We start from the raw sequence: 15427 nt of genomic DNA on the forward strand, positions 1-15427 counted from the left end.
CAAAATCTTCAGATGATTTGCTCAAAGAAAGGCTCAGTCCTCTTTTAAAGCCAAATGGGCCACAGTGAATGATGTAGGCTAATCCTACCGTAATGAACCAATCCTGGGTTCCCACCAACAATCGCTTGAATGGATGAGGTCGTTACTGGAGTGCTTTGCAACAGAAAAGGTAAAAGGGTGAAAACATGTAATACTAAATACCACCTATCTTCCTGTCTGTTGTGGATCAAAGGGTCTCTCTGGTTAATTGAGCTCTCTATGGTTTTCTGATTAAAGTGACAGGTCTCCCTTGAAGCTGTAGCGAGAACAGACTTTCTGTCTCCATCAAATCACATACTCCTACCCACTGAATGAGGTTCCCCTACGGGGGCTGTCTAGTGTAAACACATGTACCAGACAGGAGAGCTCACTGTCATTGATAATTTAGGGTGGGAGCTTGCTTCAGGTTGACACAGTGCATATAAAAGGTGTGTTGGGGTTTCCTGTTTCCTTTGTTTTAGCCTCTGCAGCTAGGCCTTATGTGGGCCTGTTTGAAGTATACTCTATTAGTATGATAATTAAGGTAATTGCTGCCACCATCTGCAGAGGGTAAACAGACAGACAGGGTAGATCCATGGAGCCTTTGATAGTTAATTAGGCCGGCCAGGCAGGAGGAAGGATTTGGCCTCCCGTCTTAGATGCGTTGATGTATTCTTGGCTGTCATATTCCAAATAAATATGACGGGGGGTGGCGCCTGTAGGCTGTGTCCACCCAGAGTACACAGGTCTATGTGTATGTCGTGCAGTGAGCATAGAAAAATGTGTGTGAATTAGCCCCACACATTTTCCAGAGTATGATCTACCATCATTCAATTTCATTTAAAATTTCAAAAAATCCCAGGCGAGCTCACAACCACTGTGTGGATGGTCGAATTCCTCACAGGTACCCCTTTATAATAAAAAAAAAATGAATATGGGTTCATATACCCTATAAATCTTAGTATCATTCAACTGTTACTTTATCCAGGGAGAATTTGGTCAACCCTGTGTAATAGCCAGTTAAAATTATGTTGATGAATTTTGGTTCTATTGCCTGGTGGGAAAGACACTGACATGTGTTTGCCCATCCTGCTGCTGTTGAAGGTAATCCCAAACAGACTGTGGGACTTTCACAGCTCTTAGAGAAATATGGAGTGGAGCCCATTCATAGACTAAAAAAGTGTTGGGTGATATCGTATGGGCACCAGATGGGCACATGCTAAAGGGGGGGTGGGATTTTAAAATAAGGCGTTGTCAAGATGGAGATTCATTAGGAAACTGTGTATTAGATTGGGGATATAACCTGTTGTAAAAGTCATGAAGTATTAACGGAGATATGAATGGATTCTCAAGTGGGGCGTTCTTAAAGGTAATCCCCATGTATGTTCAGAATACATGTTATGGGCTTGTGTAAATTATTGATTATTTTGGTAGTCTTCTTTGGTATTGTTTATTGTCTTTTAGATTGCAAGGATTGCAGTTATTTTGGTAATCAGATCTGTTTTTGTAGTTTTATTGAAAATCTGATTGTAATATGCTACCCGGCTTTGTTTAAACCACAAAATGTAAAAGAAACAAACAAAAGCCTGCAGCCCACACAACGATTCTGTTTTGTCATCATGAAGATTATTCGTATTTTTACTATTCATTTTATTATTCTTGTTCCTATCTTATTATTATCATCATCATGAATGCAAGACATCTCCTCAAGCCATCGTGAGTTTTGCTATTAAAAGATTATCACAATTTTATCAAGCCCACTATATTCTTTATAGTTGTGTCTAGGAAAAGTGGTATGAAACCCTGAGTGGAGAACAAGAACCCCCTGCCCCCAAGTTTACAGCCTCCAGTTTGCAAATCAGCGGGTCTGAGCCTTCACCTTTGACAAGGCGTACCCTGGGGATAGCAGTGTATCCCCCCAGGTGATGGTTCAATAGGGGTTCTAGACGTCCCTCCCCAGTGGGGTCTCCAGCAGCCAACGGTGCCGTTCACTTTTTAATTAGGTCCAACCGAAATATATAAAGGTGGAGGGCATAACTCAAAGAAGGCTTCATGTAGCCATCCTTGGTTCAGTGAATGTTGCCCTCTTAATATGGGTGACCCGAGTCCAACGTGTGATGGAATAGTCTTATGGCTGCCCCAAAGTCAGATGAGATGTACACCAGGCAGAGAACGGACATAGATTGTTTCGTTGGGTTACAGCGGAACAGTACACCTGCCAATTAAGTAGCAGTACTACATCAAAAATACTGCCTCTTCCTCAACTTGTAGCATTTGGGGAGAATAATGCCCTTAAGTGCTGCCATGGTCCATGCTGGACTCAAGATCGTCTAACAGAGCTTCATGGGGCAGGTCCATGTTTGAAGTCCCTGGACTAGTGGTGTGAACTGCCGTCCACTGGGGACCAGTGACTGCCAAACTGAAGAGGATCCAATGCCATCAAACCCTCCAGCTGATTCTTCAAATCAAGGGGAGGACAGGAGCAAACTGGTCCACTGGAACCATCTCTCTGAAAGATCTATCAGGTAGCATCTCACCACAGGAGAGACGAGTGCATCCATGCTGTGCGAGTTGGCGCATGAAGCGCGGAAGTGGTGCATCACAGCTGGTGCTAATTCATAAATGTAGCATGGGCGGACTGGTCATCTGATCTTCTCTCCTCAGTAAAAGTCTGTAGTGGGTGAGCCCCCTGCCAGGCAGGAGCACAGATACGATTCTGCTGATATCCCTGCATCTTCCCTAAACGAGATTGGCTGCAGAGTGACACCACAATGAGTTGAGTGATGTGCATACCCGCAGCCAATAGCGACACTTGAAAATACCTGACTGCGACTATCCAGGAAGAAGAAATGGTAGGTTAATAAACCAGGTTAAAAGGTTTGGGATTGTAATTAGCAATTAACCAAAGCACAGGTGTGTCAGTGAAAGCACATATCGGAGACATTGGCAGCAAACATGTTTACCCCATAGGCAAATACATTTTGGCACTGACAGTCACTTGTTCTACTTCATCCTCTGGCTCTCAATATTTGAGCCCTTTCCCTTCTATGTCCGTGCCTCAGCAACCCAGCAGTGCCGGCAGAAACTTTGTGACTGGTATCTACCTCTAAGAAATATCCAAAACCCCAGGCCAATGCCCCACGCGCCCCTGAATTGCAAAAGGACATACATTAACGTGGTCAGGACAATATGCCCTGTGGCCTTAGACCAGTTGACCTCTCAGAACAAAATTCTGTGGAACCTGTGCTCCCCAAGGAAGTTTTGAGCAGCAAGAACTGGAAACCCTACTTCTAGTAGAATTGTCAGGCCCATACTTTCTCATTTTAATGGGTAGTGGGTAAGTGAATACATTCGTATTATACTCCTGTCTTGACACCTGAATTTTTAAAATGTTTTTATTCAGTTCTTTATTTGAAAAAATGGTCTAACATCATAACATCAACCATACATTAATCATAATAGCCTCCCCCAAGCCCCACTGCACAACCCAACCTTAAGCCGTTTTCCATTAAAACTGCATGTCAATTGATAACATAACATTTCACAGATGATCCAAAACGTTCCCCCAAATGTCCTCACACAATTTGACTTTCTTCTTTTTTTTTACTCCTGTATCTTTACTTCCATGGAAAAACCTTTACTGTTGATTCCTGAACCCCCACTTCTATCTTGCCCACCCGAGCTTTAATTTAGAGCTCGGCCTCCGCTACCATAGGGTGAGTCAAATCATACTTCATTGATATCTGGCCAGCTTCTCTCTGCGAGCTAAGGGTGGGGGATTGTGGGAGCTCGGGTAAAGCATATTGAGCCTCCAGCCACTCTGCCATCCTGGATCAGTTTCTCATACACAAATCAAGAATTTAAACTTGAGTAACCTGCAAAATTGGTGAATAGCCAGATAATCCCTCGGCTTTGCAGTGCCCGAGAGTGATATATTTGCACATATAGCTAAACTTATTCCTCTGTTGCTAGCCCCCACCTGATGAGGGAATTTCCCCTTATTGGTAGGAGGGGTATCCTGCTCACAATATGTGCATTTGAATCCTGAGAGGATTATTCTGATGGGTCTGACAAGGCCAGTGCCTAATTTGTAAACTAAATAAGTGCTAGGGCCCACATACATTCTTACATACCTGTAACACTACGTGTGGGCTGTTCCCCACCATTGCTGCAACCCCCCACAGCTGCTCCCCGCAGTGTAGACACATTTGGGGTTAAACTACAGCTCACACCTGCTCATTGGGGTTGATGGATGCTCGGACTGTCACCACTTTATAATCAAACTGAGTTTAAGACAATAATTACTGGGGCTCAGAAATAAGTGCCAGGGCTGAGCCCTGCCAAACACCCCCACAAATGAAGCACTGCACAGGGCCTAAACTTTCACCTTTGAATGCCTGAAAGCATTCTGCGACAATAATCCCGGGTAACACCAGCAGCATGGATGGCCTCTGTGATACCACAGGCTCTAGAATGTTCCACCGTCTGGATTCTTTGGCTGGACTCAGTGCAATCACACGATTCGGGTACAAGGTGTGCACAGCTCTGCGTGAAGCATCCAGTCCTCACCAAAACATCACATGAGATTACCACGGGGCTCGTTGAACTCTGCTGGACTAACACATTGTGCACAAGACAAAAATAGTGAAAGTAAGAAGGCTCAGCTGTCACACTTGCTGTGAAAAATCACACCTTGTCCCCTGACAGGAAATGCTGACTGACACATAGGACTCCGTGTTTTCAAAGGAACACTGTCACTTTTTTTAAAACTAATCATACCTTGAGTTCATCTTACCGAAATCTTTTTTTAATTTATTTTTTAATGAATGGCAAGTTGAGTATCTGCTTTTCTCCTAGGGTCTAATTTTTTTTAAAAATGGGGACTGGTGCTAAAAATCAAAGTTCTGTCTGCATTTAGATTCCCACGTGCAAATGTGATTCACCAAGATTTTCTCAAGCATCTCGGAGATGCTTCGTGCACTTCCAGATTTGCTCAAGTGTTGCTCCGGTTTTAAGATGTGTGAATCAGGTATGAGGATGCAGCTGCAAATCTTAGACGCCCACAGCCATCTCCTAACTTGATTTGCTTGGATACAAATCGTCTGAAATTAGGCCAACAGGCTTGAGACAGTTAACCATAGCTGCTTTAACCACCAGGTGAGAGAACAGTTGAGTTGCTGCCAAGCAGCCTGTGTGGCACCATGAGAAAGTCCGGTCCAGGGGAGAAACTAAGCTCATGTCAAGTGCAGACGCAAACTATTACTCCGCAGCGGCTTTGCTAGGTCTGGAAAAGATCTGGGGCTACTCTAATGCCGGGACTGTCAGGATTGTGGGGATTTGGTGCTAGCTAGCATTTTGGATGTAGCCACTGAGCTTCTTTCCGGAGCAACAACAAAAAGAACCGGGGCTATAGACCTCCCAGCCCCCCTCACTCTCCTCAGCAACACCTCTGTTATTCCATATTGCATAACAGGACGTCATTTGCACTAGGGGGTGTCCGTCCTGACCAGTGGCACAAGTTGACTGAGTACATAGAAGTTCAAGAAGAAGTATGGCAGGAAGAAACCACACTGCAAGGGCACCCTAACTGGTACAGGACAGCGGCCACACCTGCGGGTGCAGGAAGGAGGCCACCCACAGAAAGATTTGGGATAGACCGTCCTCACAAATGCAGGCCGTAGAGCTCTAAGATAACATAACATGCCATTAAAAAATGTAATGAGCATCCTATGATACCAAGGTGCTGGTTCAACTTAAAACTAAAATACATTGGGCCGGGCAGGTGCTTGGAAGGACACAGCAGGAAACTCCTATTTTAGTCGGTTACAAATTATAATAAAAATGGTTGGAATTATTATTATTATTTATTTATTATAAATGAAGCTGCACCAAATCTTGACAAAGGTCTCCTTTGCCAGCAATGTGTAGGTAATTCATGCCAAAGGATGCAGGAGGTGGAGCCAACATGTGCTGGGACTAGGCCTGCTTGTAGATTCAGGAAGTATGTCACAGACATAGGTGCAGAATTGGGCCAGAAGCTTCCTGCATGCTGGAAGACAGCTGAGCCAACATTTGTAGACAGAAGGCAATGCTCTCAGGTGTAATAAGGAGGCCAGATCGCAGTAGGCAGTGACCACATGCAGCGGTGCATAAAAGAGGCATCACCTACAGGGGTAAGAAGGAGCCCCTACTACGGGGACGCATACCCGCAGGGACACAATAGAGACCCCCACTACAGGGTAAAGAAGAAGGCTGCACACACACACATGTTGAAATGAAGCCACGCCAAATGTTTGATAAAGGAAGCCCAAATGTTGTGATTGCGGCTTCCAACCAGCACAACCTTTAGGAAGGAACCTTGGGCACTAAATTGAAGATCCAATGAGAAATTGATATTGAAAAGTCTTGAACTGGGTGAAAATTGTGGAAGGTCCCAGGAAATAAAAGGATCATTTTATTACTTCAGCTTCAGAAACGGACTCAGTCTGTTCCACCTCAAGGGCATTCACTCTGAAGCAGGCGAGGACTCTAGGCAAGACAAGCTCCAACAAGTGATATTGAGGTGCCTTTCATCAACACTCTAACCACACACAAGATCAGGAACACTCTAACCCCACTGCATATAACATGACCAGTCAGGCACACCACCAATACCATGGCCTGATCTGTTCCATGACCTTTGGGCTCACTGAGTACAAGTATTTCTCCCCTAGGATGTACGAGTATGTCCGCTAGAAGAGAACTTAAGTAAATGCACACTGAGAAGATGTAATTTTACTAACTATCTGCAGACCCAACAAGACACAGGGATGACCATAGTAGCTGCTGCTGGTCCTGGGTCCACTGAACACCAGTCATTGAATCTAGTTAGTACTCGTAAGTATGATAGAACAGAACTGGATGTAACCGCACAACTTGAAGGTATCATAAAAAAAACAATGGCAGACTCAACGAGACACAGGAACGACTATAGACCTGCAATTCACTTAACCCAATAAAGATTGGGAATAGGGCAACTCAATGACACTGCCAAGCAGGGAAAGACAACCTCAAACCCAGTAATCAGAACACAATCTGCACTAGACAGAGAATTTCTCTAGAGAACCAATCCTCTGAACCTCCAGAATAGATACAGTCTGCTCAGCGGGGCACTGGAATGTAATCAGGAATATGGGTCTCCAACCAATCTGCACAAACACTCACACATCCTGATATGCTCACTCTCTCCTCTACACCAACAAACAATAGAATGCAGCTATACCGCTCGATCACATAATCTTTACACATCTGCCTAGCTGTAAACATAATCTCATACACAAGCTCCACCACCGCCAGAATGCAGTCTGCGAGGTCAACAGCCTTGTTGCACACATTCTACTGATCTCACACAACCTCTGCACCATGCCTAGCATTAGAATGCAGCTATACACTGTGCAAACCGCTTTCGCTGCAAAACATACTGATTGCACCCAAGGATTATATACTACAATGCCCTGTCCACTGACCTGTACTACAGTCTCCGAGGGTATTCAACCCACGGCACTTGGAGATCATACCAGTGGTATATAAGGTGCCACACAAATGAACAATAACATAACATAACTACAAATCAAAGTTTCAATCAGGTTAGCCTCATTTGGTTTTACTTATCACCTTCATGTAAGGGCCAATTGATATTGGCTAAGGGGATATTTGTGCAAGTCGAGATGCTCCATAAACAAATATGAATAAATATTGGGAAAAGAAAGGAGAGGGTTGTAATAGGGGCAAAAGGGGCAGAGGGTGTTGAACGAGTGGGGAGAGGAGCATGTAGGTGAAAACCCCACATTTAAGAAAAGGGGCAAACATGAATTCTCTAAAAATGAAAGAAGGAAATGTAGGACAAACATAGCCCATTCTCCTTAAAGGGAAATTCATATTCATGACATATACGCATGCGAGGTAGACACTAAAGCACCAAGTCCAGAAAGGAGGTCAGGTTAGAGGTAAATGATCACCAAATGCACTTTTCGATATAACTCCATGTTTCCTTATTTTAACTAACTCAGCTGCCCCAGCCAGACGCTCCCTCCACCCAACGCCAAGTCCATTGAAAAGACCTTCTAAGACTTCAACAGAGCACTTGCTGTTCGCTACGAGCACCACTATCCCCCACGCTCCTCATTCATTCCATTCTGCAAACGTCCTCAACCCTGCAAATCCTTGGCCTCCAAGAGCTGAGACTCAACAAGTACCTCCATGTGCAGTGTTAATACAATAACCCTTTTCTCCTGGCTCCCTAAAAAGAATCCAACTGCACAATCTCTTCTCTGCCAAGTCACGCAACTACATCAAACTCTTCTTGTTGCTCCCACCTTCTCTCTCTCACTATCCAGGACAGGATAGTCTATTCTAACCCCACTTAGACCACTCTCCACCCATTCCACTCTGCCAATGAGTTTGCCTGCTTCTCTTCTACTTAAAGTTCTCAAATCGGTGATGTCGTCACTGCCCGTCTCACCTTTCTTCTCCCCATCACCCTGCACTCTCGCCTGCTTCATTAAGTGTCAATGGCTCACCTGGAATCCATCCACTGGTCTGGCCATTCTGCGTATGGCGCTGAGAACTGGCACTCCAAACTTGCATCTGCCTGTCCCCTGTCTTCAACGTTTTCCTGCCCGCTGGGATCTTCCCAGCCTTGTGTAAGGTGGCCACCAATATACCCCTCTTACAAAAACCTATGGCAGGCACCAAAAACCCTGCCCTCCCCACAAGGACTGCTCATCGCTCCCAACTATCCTCCAAACTCATCCTCCTTGAGCTCTGTCCTTCCTCTGGGCTCTGACCTTGCCTGGATTGACTCCATTTCTATCTCCTGGAATGCTGGAACAACAGCTGCCATCCCCTGCAAGTCGGGGACTATCAATGCTTTCTCCTTGATCCCCTGCTATTCATGTTCAACACATCATCCCTTGCCAAGCTCATCTCCTGATTTGGATTATGATATCGTCTCTTTGCTCCTGATACACACACCTTTTTCACCTTCCCCTTCCTTCACCCCAAAGCTCACCCTTCACAGACTGCCTACCCACCATACACCAGCGAATTGTGCGATGATGCCTGATACTGAACTCCCCCGAAACTCAAGTGATCTACATCCTCCTTCTATAAGCTCACCCTGCCCCCTCATTTCTTCTACTATGACAATCTCACCCGATTAGGCAAGGTGCTTGCGCACCCTCTTCAACATCCCTCGATCGTCACACAACTCTGCACACTGCCTCCATGTGGGGTGGTTGTCCATGCTGTATCGCTCCTTCTTAAATGTCCACCTCTTGTCTGGATATCCATCCACTGATTCTCCCCCACCGAGCACACTCCAACTGTTGCAACTCAACCCCACCCTACCTCCTGCATCAAGTCAATTCTCCCTGTTTCAAGCTTCAAGACGGCCCTGAAAAAAGCACCTCCTCTCCCTGGAAGGGGCACCTGAGCTGTCTGATAGTATCACCTCCCCTTACAACCCTTCATCCTACCATCTCACTTGTATACAGATGAAAATGCTGCCGATGAACATCATGTGTGTTACATGTGAATACAGCACATGTTAATGATGTAATGTATTGTTTATGTAATCATTGTTTGACATTGTCATTCGCTCTTGCTGTCCCATCGCCTCTCCAGTACACCTCGCTAATTTCATGGTCTCTCGATTCCTAATGTAAGGCCCCCAATCTTTAAATTATCCACCCAGTCCTTCATGCTCATGCACAGAGCTTCTTCTCGAAGATCTTCTGTGCACACAAATAAACACAAACAATCACAACAGGCCACACTTAGGTATAGGTGACAGTCACCACGCCCCTGGTTTCTGAAAGGTGTCAGCACTTACAGGTGCAAGGATGTGGGCAAACTGCAGGTGCAGGGCGGAGGATCCAACCACAGGCGCTGGGAGGAAGCCAGTCTCACAGGTGCAAGAATTGAGTCAATATCCAACAGTTCAAGAAGGAGGCTAGACCCAATGTGGAGGAATAGACCACACCCACAGGTGCATGGCGGAGGGCCTAACTGCAGGAAAGACGAGGAGGGCATATGTGTGGGTGGTGAAATGAAGGAATGCCCAGAGGTGCAGGAATGAGGCCAGATATCAGGAGAAGCTGGCTGGCTCTAAAGATAGGAAGGAACCACAGGGCCAAGGAGGTTATACAGGGGCACTGGAAGGGTGCAACACCCATGAGGAGGCCACACACATAGGAAAGAGAAGGAGGCCACACCAACAGCTAAAACGAAGCCACACCCATAGTTGCATGAAACAGACTCCACATACCAGTGTACAAATTAGTAGAAGGATGCTCAAACGTGGCCATGCAAAGCCCCTCAAGGGCTCCCTCAAAAAATTAAAATGTGGTTGCTAGGATGGTCCCATTGAAAATATTTCGCCACCGCCATTTTATGGTATACATTTTAAAATATAGGCAAAACCATGTATGTTGCAGGCCAATTGTAGTTCATCAAACTCAGAAACAGGTAGATTCCGGGAGAGCTCCTTCACAGATGTAGGCAGGAAACCAAGCCTGCTGGAACAGAAGAGAGGCAACATGGAGGCTCCAGCCACGGGAGCAGGAAGCCATCTGCAGCTAGGATCTCATCGGGCCAAAAACCAACCTCTCCTCCCAACAACAGCACCTTTAATGCCCAGGCACAAGAGCCGTGAATCAAGCCCACCTCCCCTACCTGATCAACACACGCAAACACACACACTCTCAAGTGTTACAGCTCTGATAAATCAGCTAGCCCAGGGCTCATACAAGGTGCCAAATGCAGTGGCATCTCTAGGGCAGCATTTTGACACCAAATGGGAGGCGAGGTAGACTGTTATAATCAGATGGAAAATAATATTGTGTCTGATAGTAAACCATTTTATCCAGTGTGCACGGCTGATATATACCCTGCTCTGGAATAAGGCACAACACATACATTACACCCAAGATGTAGGCACACAATAAACACATATCCACATTCAACGCTCAACACATGCACCGTACAATGTCTCATCCTGCACGCTACATAGAAGAAAGATACAGTTGTGAGTAGAAATACACTGCACGCATAATTATCACATGCACACGTTGAAGCACAGCACATCACATATATGCTCAAGATACAGTATTTCACATGCCACATGGAATACAGTCTAGCTGACCACATACGAACGAACCATATAGCACACCGGGCACGCTATGTACCTAGACAGCATGTTCCACACGTACAGAATATGCCCTTAAAGTTACACGCAATTTTGATAGTGATAGCAACAGATCTGGGCTCTGGTGGTTCAAGGGGCAGCTTCGGCTCCAGTCGCCGCTGCGAACAACCGACAGCAGTGAGACAACCCCGAACAGACAATGGCCCACCGTGAGCGCGAGCTGTTCGTGAGTTCTCTCTTAGCTGTGAACTGATGTCAGCTTAGCTGTACTGCCATAAACTGTAAGCCAAAGCATAGCATACACAGGACACTGAATGTACATGTAAGGAAACAGACGTGTGCATGCCGAGGAATCTAACTGACATGACACTGCCTTTTTAAACGGATCCCTGGCGCTTATTCTGAGCGCCAGGAAACTATGTGAAGTTGAGCGTGAAAGTGACAGACACGTGGCACCTCCTTTCAGGCTGAAACTCGTTTGTGAAAACACATACTTCGCACATGTGCCGCATTCCTCTCTTTTAGAGCATTGCAATGTTGGCTGTTCCATTGTAGACCATGCAGTGTCACAGAGCTATAATGGCAGGTATATGTCCACTCTCCCAACATTCCTAAGTTTCGCCTGCATCGTTGCAAGTATTAAACAGATACTTGCGCTCTTGTTGGATGGAATGTTCAAACGCCAAAAATACCCCCCTGGTCGAGCCATTACCAGACATTAACGTCCCTTGGACCTCATTAAAGGCCCTTGCTTCTCACAGGCCTATTAACTTGGGACAAGGGTCCTTACCACCCGCTAAGGCCCTATCCATGAGGAATTATTGTTTAATTATAGTCTGTCTGGGTGGAATGGTCTAAAAAAATAATGCAACATTTGGAGGCTCATTACCAAGCCTCATTTTATCTTTGATTTTAAACAAACATTGATCCGTTTTCAGCTGTGACGTGCCAAAATATTGAACATGTTAGATGCATTTCAGTGGAATGGCAAGCTGGCCAAGAATGTTCCTGTCACAGAACCCTCAATAACATTCTACATTTTGACGGCGAGGCACCCCACTTTCACAAAGTCAGAAACCAACTGTGTTGAATGCTGCATTCTGCATCCCGACTCAAACCACACCCCACCACAGATCACAGTTCCAAGCCTCAAGGACAGTGCAAGTGTTAGCAAAGTGCCATTTTGCTGCCAGGCACCTCTAGCCTTAAGGGATTACCGTTGACTCCTCGCCCCAGAACTCCCCACCTTAATAACCCGTTCCAACTACTATATGTCCTGTGTCTTCTCCTGTCCCCAGTTTATGAATGAAGCCTTCCCTAGCACCACCTGATCAGTCAGCCACTGTCATTCCCATGTATGCAAGAGACCTATTTCAGCATTGCCCCTTTCACTGTGATTCTACTGGAGTGATTATGATGAAAGCACCTTGTTATCGCAATAAACAAAAAAATTATGCAATGAAACCACCTTTGCTGATTGCAGGGGAACTCAGCTCCCCCGCCGCTGGTGGCTCCCGGTGCCACCTCCCAGCATTGCGCTGCCTTAGCACCCGCGCCACCCTAACCGGCTGCTCCATACTGCATCCGCAGACAGCCCAAACTCCTAAACTGCACCCAAATCCGGCTCATTGCACTTGGCCAAGCCAAGCGCCGTTCATTGTCCCAACCACAGTCCACCTGGACTCACTCAGTCCCAAATTCTAACTGCGAACCAATGCCTGAGCGTCACCCCAACTCCCACAGCCCAAAACAAACATCTCACAGTTCCCACAAAGGGACTGTTTCGAAACAACCCTTGGACTGCATCCGAACCTGGCTACCCTTGTCTGTCAGGGTGCCCCGGTTATCAACACTTCTGGCACTTTGGCACTTAGCAGGTGGTCCCCCCTCGCACTATTTCCTAGCTTAAACGCAACCTTACAGTCAAGCTCTGTGTTCTTACAAATATTATTTCTCAAAGTGCTGCTTTGCAGTGTTGCTATTCTTTAAAGGGGGAGGGCAGCCACTTCACTGCAGGGCTGCCATACTGGCACCCGTTGCCAGGGCTGTTCTTTTAATACGGCAGCAGTGGAGCGTCCCAACTGGACTGCTATACATTGATGTGACAGTACTGGCGCTCCTTTGCCTGGCTGCTATACTTTAAGTAGCCATCAACCACGCACCTCGGCTGCAATCTTTTTCATGGGCAGTACTGGCACTTTGAGCCGGGTGCCGCGCTTCCCCCGGTTCACTCATTGCAGGCACTTCTCAGACGGGCTTTTTACAAATTTAACAACAGGTGTGCTATACATATGATGGAACAGTACCATAATTTCTTATCAGAACTGCTGTACTTGGGAGAGTATGCATGTATGGTGCACTCGAAAATCTAAGATCTGCTGGTATTCTTACACTGGGACATTACTGATAGTTTACCAAGGACTTCCGTTGCCCAAATAAAGTATCCTTGTCAATAATGTTTTATGTACTTTCATTGGAATGGTACCCGCACCTCCCTGCTTTGTTGTTATACGTTTTATGGGCAGCAACTAGCACTTGACACTCCCATTTTTTTTTTTAATTAGTCAACACCGGCACTGCTCAACAAGAAAGAGGCAGGTGCTGTGACGCATGTTTAAACCACTGACATTGTTCCGCCCCAAGGGTGGCCCCAGCCCTTCTATGACTTCCAGACCCCCCACGGCCTGCGCCTGCCTTACCTTCTCTGAAGGGTTATTTACATCGAGGTGTCTTCAGCACCACGGCAGATTCACAGGCAGCGGGAAGGCCCGGGACGCCAGAGAGATGGAAATGTTAGGCAGGTCCTCCTCCGGTCACAGTTTCTGGGGACCCCGACCCCGCAGCTTCCATGGAGAGGGCAGCAGGGAGGCCGTGCGCCGGGAGGCTGAAGCGGAACGTACAAGAGAAGGGAAGTTGCTCCAAAATGCTGTACTGAAATAGAAATGGAGTCGGTGAGCGGGCTGGGCTCGGCTCGTGGGAAGGGCACAGCCTCGGTATTGGAATACCAGGCAGTGTCAGGTGTCCGGCCAAGCCACAATCTCACTGCAGCTATTTTTACTCATGGATTCATCGGCCGGACCCATACGGCTTGTTTTTGGGGTTTTGAAGTCGGCGTTCCAGTCTCAGGAGGGCTCTTGGGATGTTATGATGCAGGGAGGTTCTTCTGAATCAGCCGTGGGTAGAAAGCCCGAAAAATGCATACGCGTCAGAGATGCCTGGCTGTTGTCGACAGAAATAGCAGGGAGGGTCATGAGCAAGTGTCAGTGACTCCTGGTGTGAGGGACACATGGCATGCGGCCACTCTCAGGCGGGAGCGCAAGGGCAGCAGAACATTGGCCAGCACAGAGTTGCAGGATACACGTGGGGCAAGGCCACCACGGGGAGCCAATGTGAGAGATATGGCTCAAGGCCACCTTAGGGAACGGGAGTGTGGCTTCAGGCCACACTGAGTGGTGAATGTGAGTGACACATGGCGCAAGGACACACTTGTGAGGGAACACACGTCTCTCAGAGCATTGTCCCACCCTAAATTGTGATATACACGTGCTACAAGTCCACCATGAGGAGATAATGTGCAACATGTCCACCTTAGGGAACAAGAGTGTGGATTCAGGCCACACTGAGTGCTGAATGTGAGAGGCACCTGGCGCAAAGACACGCTTGCGAGGGTACACAAGTGTCTCGCATTGCCCACCCTATGTTACGAGATACATGTGCTATAGGTCCATCATGAGGAGCCATTGTAGAACATGGCCACCTCAGGGAACTCGAGGTGAATGTGAGAGGCCACACTGAGAGGTGAATGTGAGAGCCACATGGTGCAAGGCCACGCTTGGGAGAGAACACCTCTCAGAGAGAGCATTGTCCCACCCTAAATTCTGATATACACGTGCTACAAGTCCACCATGAGGAGATAATGTGAAAAATGTCCACCTTAGTGAACGAGAGTGTGGATTCAGGCCACACTGAGAGGTGAATGTGAGAGGCACTTGGTGCAAAGCCATGCTTGGGCAGGAACACAAGTGTTTCATAGCATTGTCCCACCCTAAATTGTGAGATCCACATGCTACAAGTCCACCATGAGGAGCCAATGTGAAACGTGGTCACTGTAGGGAAAGAATATCTTGTTACGGTGCGTAGTAATCATTTGTACGCATGCGCAAGCCTCGTTCCGGCTCGCGCATGCAAGTTATAATAAAGAGTAACCGGAAGGCTTCATTCACC

At 46.7% G+C, this 15427-nt stretch overlaps 1 protein-coding gene across 1 annotated transcript in view; it reads right to left on the minus strand.

Moving 5' to 3' along the window:
* The window catches only part of C8H10orf71 (chromosome 8 C10orf71 homolog), a 163916-nt gene extending 149555 nt beyond the window's left edge, over positions 1 to 14361 (minus strand). The window contains exon 1 of the mRNA XM_069611156.1: positions 13903 to 14361. The gene's annotated coding sequence lies outside the window, so the exon portion shown is untranslated. The remainder of the gene's footprint in view (positions 1 to 13902) is intronic.
* Positions 14362 to 15427: the final 1066 nt, after the last annotated feature.

The sequence above is a fragment of the Ambystoma mexicanum genome, chromosome 8, assembly GCF_040938575.1.
Source record: "Ambystoma mexicanum isolate Mex_15411 chromosome 8, UKY_AmexF1_1, whole genome shotgun sequence".
In the NCBI taxonomy this organism is placed as follows: Eukaryota; Metazoa; Chordata; class Amphibia; order Caudata; family Ambystomatidae; genus Ambystoma; species Ambystoma mexicanum.